Source organism: Eretmochelys imbricata, chromosome 7 (genome assembly GCF_965152235.1).
Source record: "Eretmochelys imbricata isolate rEreImb1 chromosome 7, rEreImb1.hap1, whole genome shotgun sequence".
NCBI classification, from domain to species: Eukaryota; Metazoa; Chordata; order Testudines; family Cheloniidae; genus Eretmochelys; species Eretmochelys imbricata.
In genome coordinates this window covers 105018081-105030938 of record NC_135578.1, presented here as the reverse complement: position 1 = coordinate 105030938, position 12858 = coordinate 105018081, and the positions used below count along the sequence as shown (strand labels likewise).

Sequence of the window (12858 nt, the reverse complement as noted above, 5' to 3'; positions counted from 1 at the left end):
CTTTGAATTTCAGCCTCTAACCTGTTCTTTTGATTACTCTATTTTATAAGTAGATGATCATTTTCTGGACACAAAACAAAAGGTGTATGTTGGAGCTGCATCAGATGATAAAGATCTTCCATGGCTAATCATTCCAACTGATTCTATTTTAATTCCACATTTACAAGCAAACTAAAGCAGTGTCTCCAAATCAAGGGTTACAGAATGAAATCTATATCTGAAGGTTTCATAACTATGTAGACAGTACCATGCTAAAATACTGTCCTATTAACCTACAATTCAAACTGTGATCCCTGCAGAGCAAGGCTGTAGTATTATGATAAAACAAGGAGTACAGCAAAAGGAAGATCACATGTGACATCTCCAAAGTTCAGACTGATTCATAGCTTAAAAGAGTCAACCACAAGCGGTCACTAAACCTTGACTACATTCTCAATAAATGCATACTATGAAGCTATTTTTAATTGTCAACAGCTGCCCTTAAGAAACATCTTTCAGCATCTAAAAATATGCATAACTGAATGACAATAGCCATCCACAACTTTATTCAAGGTACGCACACACTGAGTTAACTGAAGGAAAACGCTCCAGATAAAAGCTGTTTTACAAATGTCTTCTCTGACAAATCACCATAAAACTACTGTAATTAGCCAACTGGCAGTTCTTAGGCAGACAGGCATCAACCCAATAGGCAGCCCAGCACAATGACAGCAAAAATTGCATTATTGAAATACAGTAATTATGCATTTCTTCCAAGGCCTCGCTACAGCCGGCTAACATTTTCACATTTTAAAAAAGTCAAGTACCCCCGATCTGTTTACAGAATGGAAATGCTGAATAGCTCAGCATCCAGGCTAAATCCCTGAGCATGCATATTAAGAAATGACTAACCAAGAATGTACATAAAGAAGAGTAGATTACACACCTTAGCATGTTACCTAGTATTTGCCCAGAGGGGGTTTAACGCTTGTCTGTTAAGGCCTCAGAGGTAGTCCCTGCTCAATCAAGGATGCTGGTCCTGCTGTCTTTGATGCAAAGATATTCTGGGCAGTTACAGTCATATTTCACTTTACAATGTGGGGGAGGGGAAAAAAGTTAAAGCATCTTGCCATCACCAGCAGTTGCTACTGAATATTGTCAGCAAGAACCACCAGCACATGACAAAAATCTCTTTTTCTCCTTCTGTATGGAGAGTGTGACCAACACAAAGAGCATCAAACCCAACAAGAATGGATACTTACAGACCTCTCTCAAAGCAAATAAAACACAAACTCTTTCTAGCAAGAAATCTGATCACACAAATCTACATACCTGCACACAGAAACCCAACTCCCCTACAAGTACCCCATAACCCTCTGTTATAGACACAGCCCATCCTCCCTAATTTCTGTATATCGACATCCCAACACACATTCGCATACACACCCCTGTACGAGCACTCTCTCAACCCCCTATGCATACACACCTTTAACCCCACCCCCAGCAGATCTTATTACATACTTTACTACAATACATAAAGTAATAGCTAAGCTGATCTTAATGTAAAGGTTGAACTATCACAGTATCAGCAAGTCATTTCCGTAACAAAGCAAAAAATCGCTACCTCACAGCTGTGTGTGGTTGCACGTCCTTCGGGCAGTAAACAGGAAACGCAGACCTCTAAATAGCGAATGCAGTAATGAAACAGATATGAAGAAACGTGTGGATGGTTAGGTTAAATGCCTGCTTTACACACCTCATTGTGTATGTTCCACGGGTACAATGCCCGCTCTGCGCTCCTCAGAGTGAGTGTGTGTGTGTGTGTGTTGTGCAGGTACAATGCCCGCTCTGCGCTCCTCAGAGAGTGTGTGTGTGTGTGTGTGTTGTGCAGGTACAATGCCCGCTCTGCGCTCCTCAGAGAGAGTGTGTGTGTGTGTGTGTGTTGTGCAGGTACAATGCCCGCTCTGCGCTCCTCAGAGAGTGTGTGTGTGTGTTGTGCAGGTACAATGCCCGCTCTGCGCTCCTCAGAGAGTGTGTGTGTGTGTGTGTGTGTGTTGTGCAGGTACAATGCCCGCTCTGCGCTCCTCAGAGAGTGTGTGTGTGTGTGTGTGTGTGTGTGTGTGTTGTGCAGGTACAATGCCCGCTCTGCGCTCCTCAGAGAGAGTGTGTGTGTGTGTGTGTGTTGTGCAGGTACAATGCCCGCTCTGCGCTCCTCAGAGAGTGTGTGTGTGTGTTGTGCAGGTACAATGCCCGCTCTGCGCTCCTCAGAGAGTGAGTGTGTGTGTGTGTGTGTGTGTGTGTTGTGCAGGTACAATGCCCGCTCTGCGCTCCTCAGAGAGAGTGTGTGTGTGTGTGTGTGTGTGTGTGTTGTGCAGGTACAATGCCCGCTCTGCGCTCCTCAGAGAGTGTGTGTGTGTGTGTGTGTGTGTGTGTGTGTGTGTGTGTGTGTGTGTTGTGCAGGTACAATGCCCGCTCTGCGCTCCTCAGAGAGTGTGTGTGTGTGTTGTGCAGGTACAATGCCCGCTCTGCGCTCCTCAGAGAGTGTGTGTGTGTGTGTGTGTTGTGCAGGTACAATGCCCGCTCTGCGCTCCTCAGAGAGTGTGTGTGTGTGTTGTGCAGGTACAATGCCCGCTCTGCGCTCCTCAGAGAGTGTGTGTGTGTGTGTGTGTTGTGCAGGTACAATGCCCGCTCTGCGCTCCTCAGAGAGTGTGTGTGTGTGTGTGTGTTGTGCAGGTACAATGCCCGCTCTGCGCTCCTCAGAGAGTGTGTGTGTGTGTGTGTGTGTGTGCGCGCTGTGCAGGTAGGCTGCTGGGTCTGCACTCAGTGTGTCTTGTGCAGGTAGTACGATGCCTGCTCTAGCACGCCGGCTACGAGGGCAGCGGCAGCCCTTCTGCAGAAGTTCCCGGCGCCTCTCCTCTCAACGCGGGGCGCCTCCCGTGATCAAAACTCGGGGCGCTCCTCTGCTGGTCGCTAAGAAATGCAAGTCGGGTCCCTGCCTCCCCCCTGCCCCGCCCGCAAGCCCTGAGGCAGCAACTTCTCCAAGCGGAGCCGGCCAGAGACCGGAGCCGCTGCCGCCGCATCCCTCCTGCCGCCCGCTGCACCCTCCCGAGCTCCCCGGGCTGCAGCCGCTCGCCCGCCCGCCGGCTCCTTCCCACCCCACCCCGCTCCGGCCGGCAGAGCGTGGCACTCACCGCTTCCCCGCCTCTCGCCGGTCTCCTCGCCACACTTGCCCCCGGGGGCGGGGGGGGGGGGGGCGAGCCTGCCCGGCTCCGCTCGGTTTCCAGCCCCGCAGCCGCGAGGCGGGCAGTGCGGTGGGTCCGCCTGGTCTGCAGAGCCAGCCCGCTCCGGCCGGCCAGACGCCGCCGCCGCCCGCCAGTCCCCAGCAGCGGCGGCTACGAGCCCAGCCGGCACTGAGGAGCCAGGCAGCGGCGGCCACGTGAAGCGGCGGCGGCAGGCCGGGGCTTGCCAAGCGTGCGGCCGCCGCGGGGAGCGGGCGTTACCCCGCCGCGCCCCTTCCCCCGGCCTGGGCTAGGGCAGGGGGCGGAAGTCTGGCTCGTTTGTTGGCGCTTGGAGAGGAGCTGCGAAGCCCCGGCCGAGCGCTGTGCAGCCCACGCGAGACTCCCTCGCCCTGGCCCGGGTATAGCGCCCTGCGTGTGCCGCGCCAGGGGACTCCCACGCCCAGCCAGACGAGCAGCCCGCCTGCAGGCAGCGGCCCGCTACAGAGCCAAGGCAGAAAGCCGCTGCTGAGGGGCTGCTCCAACCACTGCAGCTGCTGGCCCTTCCACTGGACCTCCTCTCCCCCAGCACGCACCCCACGCCCAACAGACTCTGCTTCCCTACCTGCCCCGTCCCAGCCATTTGCACTGAGCTCTTCAGTGGGACAGACTGAGCAAGGTTAGGAGAAGAATGATCTGGACCCAGCTCCTTGCCCATCCTTTTCCAGTAGAGGAAGGCTTCAGCCCTACTGCGCAGCCTGCGAAGACAACCTGGCTGCAGCTGCCCCCTCGGCTCCCATCACTGTGCTTGTTCAGGTTGGGCTGGGAAGGCCCCAGTTCCATTGCATAGGCCCAGGTGCGCTGGGGAGGACCAGAAGCCTAGCTGCTGCCACCCACTTTAAGTCCTGGGGAGACAAAAGGCAGTATCTGGAGCTCATCCAAACAGTCCTCTTCCTCTCCAAGGTTAGAAAGGTCCCAACCTCACTGCTTGGTCTAGGGACCTGAGGGGTAACACGGCTTTCATTGTCAGCTCAGCTTTCATTGCTAGTATCTCAGAAACAGGCCCATCACATAGTCCAGGGAAAGGATAGGCCATGAAGGACCTTCAAACAAGCAGCAACATCAGCTCCTGGGGAGGGCTCTATTACCCTTGTGAACAGATGGGCCTTGCCCAGAAAATGTGGCTGCTTTGGGTGCAGGTTAAAACCAACATCTTAAATTTTAACTGGAAGCCAGAAAGTTGCCAGAGCAATTGATGGAGCACAGGTGTGATATGCTCCTGAGAAGAGGCTCCACTCCCCCAGCAAGCAGCCACATTTTGCAATTGCTTCCAAATGGACAAAGGAGATGCTGTTGTCATCATGAATAGGTCGGAATATGAACAAGAGGCTGCTCGGCAGCTCTCCAACACCACTTTCTACAAGCCATTACCCTCTGATCCCACTGAGAGTTACCAAAAGAAACTACAGCATTTGCTCAAGAAACTCCCTGAAAAAGCACAAGATCAAATCTGCACAGACACACCCCTGGAACCCCGACCTGGGATATTCTGTCTACTACCCAAGATCCATAAACCTGGAAATCCTGGGCACCCCATCATCTCAGGCATTGGCACCCTGACAGCAGGATTGTCTGGCTATGTAGACTCCCTCCTCAGGCCCTACGCTACCAGCACTCCCAGCTACCTTCGAGACACCACTGACTTCCTGAGGAAACTACAATCCATCGGTGATCTTCCTGATAACACCATTCTGGCCACTATGGAAGTAGAAGCCCTCTACACCAACATTCCACACAAAGATGGACTACAAGCCGTCAGGAACAGGATCCCCGATAATGTCATGGCTAACCTGGTGGCTGAACTTTGTGACTTTGTCCTTACCCATAACTATTTTACATTTGGGGACAATGTATACCTTCAGATCAGCGGCACTGCTATGGGTACCCACATGGCCCCACAGTATGCCAACATTTTTATGGCTGATTTAGAACAACGCTTCCTCAGCTCTCGTCCCCTAACGCCCCTACTCTACTTGCGCTATATTGATGACATCTTCATCATCTGGACCCATGGAAAAGAAGCCCTTGAGGAATTCCACCATGATTTCAACAATTTCCATCCCACCATCAACCTCAGCCTGGTCCAGTCCACACAAGAGATCCACTTCCTGGACACTACGGTGCTAATAAACGATGGTCACATAAACACCACCCTATACCGGAAACCTACTGACCGCTATTCCTACATGCCTCCAGCTTTCACCCTGACCACACCACACGATCCATCGTCTACAGCCAAGCTCTGCGATACAACTGCATTTGCTCCAACCCCTCGGACAGAGACAAACACCTACAAGATCTCTATCAAGCATTCTTACAACTACAATACCCACCTGCGGAAGTGAAGAAACAGATTGATAGAGCCAGAAGAGTTCCCAGAAGTCACCTACTACAGGACAGGCCTAACAAAGAAAATAACAGAACGCCACTAGCCATCACCTTCAGCCCCCAACTAAAACCCCTCCAATGCATTATTAAGGATCTACAACCTATCCTGAAGGATGACCCAACACTCTCACAAATCTTGGGAGACAGGCCAGTTCTTGCCTACAGACAGCCCCCAACCTGAAGCAAATACTCACCAGCAACCACATACCACACAACAGAACCACTAACCCAGGAACCTGTCCTTGCAACAAAGCCTGTTGCCAACTGTGCCCACATATCTATTCAGGGGACACTATCACAGGGCCTAATAACATCAGCCACACTATCAGAGGCTCGTTCACCTGCACATCCACCAATGTGATATATGCCATCATGTGCCAGCAATGCCCCTCTGCCATGTACATTGGTCAAACTGGACAGTCTCTACATAAAAGAATAAATGGACAAATCAGATGTCAAGAATTATAACATTCATAAACCAGTCGGAGAACACTTCAATCTCTCTGGTCACGCGATTACAGACATGAAAGTTGCGATATTACAACAAAAAAACTTCAAATCCAGACTCCAGCGAGAAACTGTTGAATTGGAATTCATTTGCAAATTGGGTACAATTAACTTAGGCTTGAATAGAGACTGGGAGTGGCTAAGTCATTATGCAAGGTAACTTATTTCCCCGTGTTTTTTCCTACCCCCCCACCCCGACATTCTTGTTAAACCCTGGATTTGTGCTGGAAATGGCCCACCTTGATTATCATACACATTGTAAGGAGAGTGATCACTTTAGATAAGCTATTACCAGCAGGAAAGTGGGGTGGGGGGAGGTATTTTTTCATGCTTTGTGTGTATAAAAAGATCTTCTACACTTTCCACAGTATGCATCTGATGAAGTGAGCTATAGCTCACGAAAGCTTATGCTCAAATAAATTGGTTAGTCTCTAAGGTGCCACAAGTACTCCTTTTCTTTTTGCGAATACAGACTAACACGGCTGTTACTCTGAAACCTGTCAAATGGAGTTACTTGTAGACTCACACCAAAGGGAACATTGCAATGGGTTAATGTTGAGGTCACAAAGGCACAGATGCCAGTAGCGAGAGCTGTGTCCAAACTCAAAGGCTGTACCCCTCCTGTCAAGTATAAATGCGGGGGAAGGCGGAAAGCTACTTTGGCCATCACTTCTCCTTAGTCATCCAAATGTAGTTGTTAGTCCAACTAGGCACTTAGATTATCTACTGGTCAGTAATGGCAGGCAGACACCTCCATCATCGGCTCCAGTATAATCTTTCACAACTTTATTCTCCCAACCCACCAACAGCACCTCTTCTTTATCATTTTGCTCTTTTCAGTGTCCATCAAACCTTAGCTCAGTTGCTCTTGCTAGTCCATCAAGATGAAGACGCAAAGCTATGTGTCATCCGAATACAGAAAATAACTAAACTTCTGCAGCTTAATCTCCCTGCATATTCCTGAAGGCATCAAACCACAAACAGATAGATATAGCACAGTGTCAGAAGATGGAGACAACTCAAATGACAAAAAGCTGTTTGTGCATCTAACAAGAGATAATTCTATCCCTTCTGGCAAATCTTTCCTAAAAAGGAAATTCCCGTGTTCTTATATCCGATCATTTGTAATATCTTAGAGAAAGCATCTTTGCAATTATGTCCTTTCAAGGGAAGAAAGTCATTATTTCCCTCATTCTTGAATAGATGAATGACCATTAAAATCTTTTAAGATGTGTTTAGGTTCAGAGGATGGACTTTACTCCTTTCCTAAATCCTGTTGTTACAGGATGGTGCCCCAAAAACTTACTTTCACTTGGAACGTGACCAGCTGAAAAAGCAAAACTAAACATTAAGACACCTGCAGTATGATGCTTACATTGTAGAGGGAAAATACGAACTGCATGATAGGATTCATAGCAGCCTAAATGAGAGCTGAATGCCTTCAGCAGTACCAGTCCAATCAGGTAGATTTGCATGCAGTCCTAGGATTGGGGCCCCAGAAAAAGGTTTAGCAGCCAATTTAAATTCTGCCCAATGTGGGGAAGAGGGAGATGTCTGACCAGCTTCTGGAGAGATCACAGATTTATCCATTAAGGCCCACCACATAGAAGGATTTGGGCTGTGTAGATGCAGCCCAATCTCAGCCATCACTAATGTAGTAAAAAAACAATTATTCTCAAAGCATGGTGATTAGAACATTCAAACTCAGATTGGAGCACTCATCTTTTGGTTCATGTGCATTTTTCTCTTCTACTGTGGGCTACATGCTGGGCCAATCTGATCGGAGCAGCAAAAGAAAAGGAAGTTATGCCCATACTTCTGTCATTTATAAGGGAAAGAAATTTCATAGGGAGTAGACCAGAGATTGACAGACTGCCATGAGGATGGGATGGTTATATTGTACCCAATTAATATATATATGCTGCTGGTGTATATACCAGCAGCAAAATAAATGTTGAGAAAACATTTTGCTATTCTGCTGAGCAATAAAGGCAAGAATAGCTCTCAGTCCAAAGCCTCCTGCCTTGATTAACAAATCACAATGGAGGAGAGGCTTGTTACTGGATTATTCACGCAATGTAACCAGGCACATTGTCTGGGTTGTAGACAGTAGAGTTTCCTTTAAAAAGCATTAATCACCAAAAGTTGTGGTGTTGCTGTGAGTTGTATGTGCTTTGCAGAGGCTGCATGTTACCAGAATGGGAACTGTAGCCCTTTGCATTTCGTTCCCAATAGTGATGTGCTCAGTGATTAGCTTTAATGTGCATGTTCAATATTCTATAATGTTAGAGTTAACATTTCATTTACTTGTAGCTAAGTGCAAAGCTGGTGAATACTACATCCTAGGGATATCTAAATTTCTGGGGGTTTCTTTTGAAGTGAAATCATTTTTGGTATAATAAAATGCAAAGCAGAATGTTTCTATTATTATGATGATGACGGAATCATCACTGGGAGCCAAGCAATTTAAGTATTTCCAATGCGTGATTATTCACCCACAAAACTAAGTTTAACTCTAAAGGGCTGATTTAAACCCATAGCTGCCTACAAATTCAGTTTTAAGGCCATTCCTGTGCACATATGGCTCTGGGTGTATCAGACAGTCTCATTCCATGTCAGATGTAAATTTCTCCTAACCCTAAGATTAAAAAAAGGTTTAAACAACAGATTCCAGTTCACCACAACTGATTTTAAGACATCTCCCTGGGTAAAACACCTGGGTAGATACATGATACAGCCTGTAATTTTAAAAAGTTACATATTCTGTGTTCCTATTCTGGGTTAAATATGACCTGCTTATGCCTCAAGGACTCTGGACATCATTCTGCTTAGCAAGAATTTTGCATAATCATATTTTCAGACTTTTTTCTGTCTTTTTTTATTGGTGTTTTAATATCTAAGACATTGCCATAAAAACAGGATTCATCTGCTCACATGGCTTACTCCCCACGAAAGTCATAGGGGCAGATCCTCACCTAGTATAAATTAGCATAGTTCCACTGACTTCAGATTTACACCAACTGAGGATCTGTCCTGTAATCGATGTAGGGGCCTGATTCTGTTCCCACTGAAGTCAACAGGAGTTGGATAAGTTCCTAGGTTCTAATAGTACTAGCAAATAGGTACTCCATAATGGTAGTCTTATCACTCCACAAATGTGAATGAATTTATGTTTGCAATATTGCAGTGAGGTAGAGGAGAAAAAAATATAAACCTTCTGTGACATAATAAATCACCTCTGTAGCAATTAATTGTGATGTCACAGAACATTATGGCTTCAGAAGGGAAATAAACAGCAGGAGCAAATGAGTTCTTTAAAACCAAGATCCTGTTCTCGCACAAATGAATCATTATTAAAAGAAGGAAGGGAGGAGAGATTTATACTGAGTATCAGTATAACCGTCTCTAAATAGATTGATTTTCATAAGACATCAGCTGGTGGCCCCCCTCTCTGTAAATATAATGCATCACTAGTTCCCACATGCACCTTCCCCAGCACACAAAGATGAAGTCACTTTTCAAACAAGTTTGTTCATATTGCTTGGCTCTGGGCAGGTTTATCTGCTGGGAAAAGATAATGGAAAACTCTTTACTGATGTTGATGAAAAGAAGGCATGTAACTGGCAGCATCAGTGTGTGGGTTCTAAGGGGTGTTTTATACACATGTACTTCCCATTGATATTAATTGGACTTAAGTGTGCACATCTGGAGAAGAAAATAGACCCCTTAACTTGGCAATCAGCAGTACAGAGTCTTGATAGCCAGATTTGTCAATTTTAAAATTAAGGTCAGTGTTTGTGCACAGCTGTAATGGGATTCTGATTTTGGGGGTGGGAGTGAAGGTCTGTTGTTCTGTTTGCCTATTATATTGTTAGGGTCTCTAAGTTATTCCCACACACAGATAGAAATTTGGGAGTTTCTGCCTTGTCATTTTTTTCAGAAGATGGAGATTCAGAGAGAAAAAAGTTCAATCTCTCAAAGCTGCACTACTCAGGAGATCCACTGAAGGTCTGGTCCATCCATGCTGTACCTTATGCTTCTTTCTACATCACATCCCAGTCTCACCTGCCTCAATGGTAGCATTGGCCACTGTCTCACAAAACCTTACTCATGGGATTTTGCTATAAGATAAGAGGACCAGCATAAATTAATGCAGATAAAGGCAACACTCACTTACACCTACACTTCCGGTGTGTGTAGAGAGGAGGGGACATAATACCTCCAAAGCATGTGAGTCCTCTGGCCTGTCCCCACCCCACAACACACAAAGCCCATTGTCTTTGGAGCACCTCTGCAGATGGAGGAAAATGTGGGGGAAGGGGTATGTTGTCAATGAGGCTGCACTTTCCCTCCCGAGAGTCCTTGAGTAGTATCTACCTGAACAAGCATCTCACAGCTCATGGAAGCAAAGAGATAACTGGGGGGGAAATAAAGTTACTACTAAATGCATCCGATGAAGTGAGCTGTAGCTCACAAAAGCTTATGCTCAAATTTGTTAGTCTCTAAGGTGCCACAAGTACTCCTTTTCTTTTTACTAAACAGTAGTTCCTTCCAACAGGTGGAGATCTCTGAATGGGGAATGGGAGTTTTCATGTGGTGGATCCAAAAAATGCAATGTGCTGTAAATTACGCTCCTGAGATTCCCACAACACCACTGATCTATAGCCCCCCGAGCAGAAGTTGTGCATGCCCCTGGTGTCCAGCAAAGCTCAGCTTTATGGGGGCACTAACTGCTGCTGCACGTAGTGTCTCTTCTGGGCAAGCAGGGTGAGGAACACCAGCAGCCCAATAACCACAGAGGATACTCCAGCCCTTAGTCTGAGTTATCAAGCTGGGCTCTGAGGAAGGATATAGTGCTGTGGGAAGTTAAAGGAAATGATATTCTCCTTAATAGTCTGTTCTCCCCTTAGTACTATTGCGTGTGTCTCATTTAAACTAATAGGAGAGAAGTATGCTGCTGAGGATAAGCTGTTGATTTTGTTATTACCATGGTGACAAGCACACTGACAGATAGACCACTCACTTTAATTCTGGGGAACAGGAAGATGATCTCTTAAAGCTTGAAAACAGATTTTGCTGTTTTCCTTACAAAGTTGCCCTTGGGAATGATGCTTATAGGCACATAAACTCCTGGACCATACCTGGAGTCCTTTACTTTGTCTGAATTCTCACTGAAAATAATGGGAGTTTTGTCTGAATAAGAACAGAGTCAGAATTGAGTAAACATGTCAGCATTTGGCCTATCTGAAAATACATCCCCAGCCTTTAAATGTTCAGATTCAGTTTTTTATTCCTAATGGTACATCCTTGTAATACCCTTCAAGAAATACTTGAAGGACAAACATCAGCGAGGCAAAGGAATTATTTAGGGTATAATTTCCCCTAGTCATTATTTAGCCAAGTTATACATATTTTGTTCCCTTAATCTTTCTTCAAAAGTCAATCTCTTCAGCCCCTTAATTATTTTTATTGCTGTTCTATTAATTCCCCTCCATTTGTCTACAGTTCTCTGGTGCCCAGATCTGAATGCAGAATTTTATATGTGATCTCACCACAGCAGCACAGAGAGGGGATATTACCTCCCTGCTACCTTTATCACCAATAACTTATTGGAATCATGGAGAGCCAGAAATTGATTCAAATAACTTTAAACGGATAGAGGGTTCAAAAATATTGTAACACTTTTGTGGCACTGCTTACATCAAGCCAAGTTTAGCATGCTAATTTACTGCAAATGTACAACATTTTAAATGCTTGGGGAAATTAAGGCATTAAAACCTGACTCAAGCACAACCATGTGATTCTCTAAAGGAATATGAATAAAGAGTTACACCATTTAGAAGACAAATGAATAGGGTTCAAAGTAGTACTAGAAATAGCTCACACATGCACATGTCCTGAGGGTTTCCATTGCTGCACATTCTATAATTCACAGGTATATGACAGATCAATCAAAGATGACTCGGAGTAACAGACCAGCCGGAGTGAAAGGACAAGACTATGTCTATTAGGAACTGGGCCTGGCATTAGGGCTGGTGCAGAGCTGCTCTACCTAAGGAAGAGCATGTGTATCTCAGGATGGCAGAGTTTCCAAGAGTGCAGGGGGTGGGTGCACACAATTAGAGTACAGCATGCCTCCCATGAGCTCGCTGTCTAAGCACACCTGGCTAACTGGGAAGGAGCAAGCAAGGCCATTGCCTCATCTCCTGCCCAACCTTTTCGGGTGACTAGCACCCCAACAGGCACTTGGAGGAAGCAATTCCTGTGCTAAGTGTGCTCAATACCCAGAGTTAGTCTGATGCCAAAGTATGGGGTGGGCACGGAGCTCAGAATTCTAAGAAGGCTAGAGGGAATTAAAGAACTACTTACCTTCCTCATGAGGAGGAACCCCCGTAACAGTGAGACCAAGAAGCTTGCAGATATTCTATGAGCTAGCAGCCAGAGGGGTTAAATTTGATTGGATCAAGCCCTTATTTGCATTGAACTTTTTAACATGGCAGAAAAGTCTGCAGAAAACCTCCTGTTAAATGCATGACAATATACAGCACATGAAAAGATGGGAGTTCATGTGCTGTATATTTATACCTACTTACTGTATTTTCTACTCCATACATCTGATGAAGTGGGTTATAGCCCATGAAATCTTATGCCCAAATAAATTTGTTAATCTCTAAGGTGCCACAAGGACTCCTTGTTAGGGGCCTTATTC

General features: G+C 46.1%; 1 protein-coding gene across 2 annotated transcripts in view; it reads right to left on the bottom strand.

Annotated features, from left to right (window-relative positions):
- CHST15 (carbohydrate sulfotransferase 15) overlaps positions 1–3402 on the bottom strand; it is a 98409-nt gene extending 95007 nt beyond the window's left edge. Inside the window, exons 1-2 of one of the 2 annotated variants that reach the window (XM_077822968.1) lie at positions 3171–3402; positions 1604–1659 (exon numbers count right to left, since the gene is read on the bottom strand). The gene's annotated coding sequence lies outside the window, so the exon portion shown is untranslated. The remainder of the gene's footprint in view (positions 1–1603; positions 1660–3170) is intronic. The other variant, XM_077822967.1, reaches the window with a different exon arrangement.
- Positions 3403–12858: the final 9456 nt, after the last annotated feature.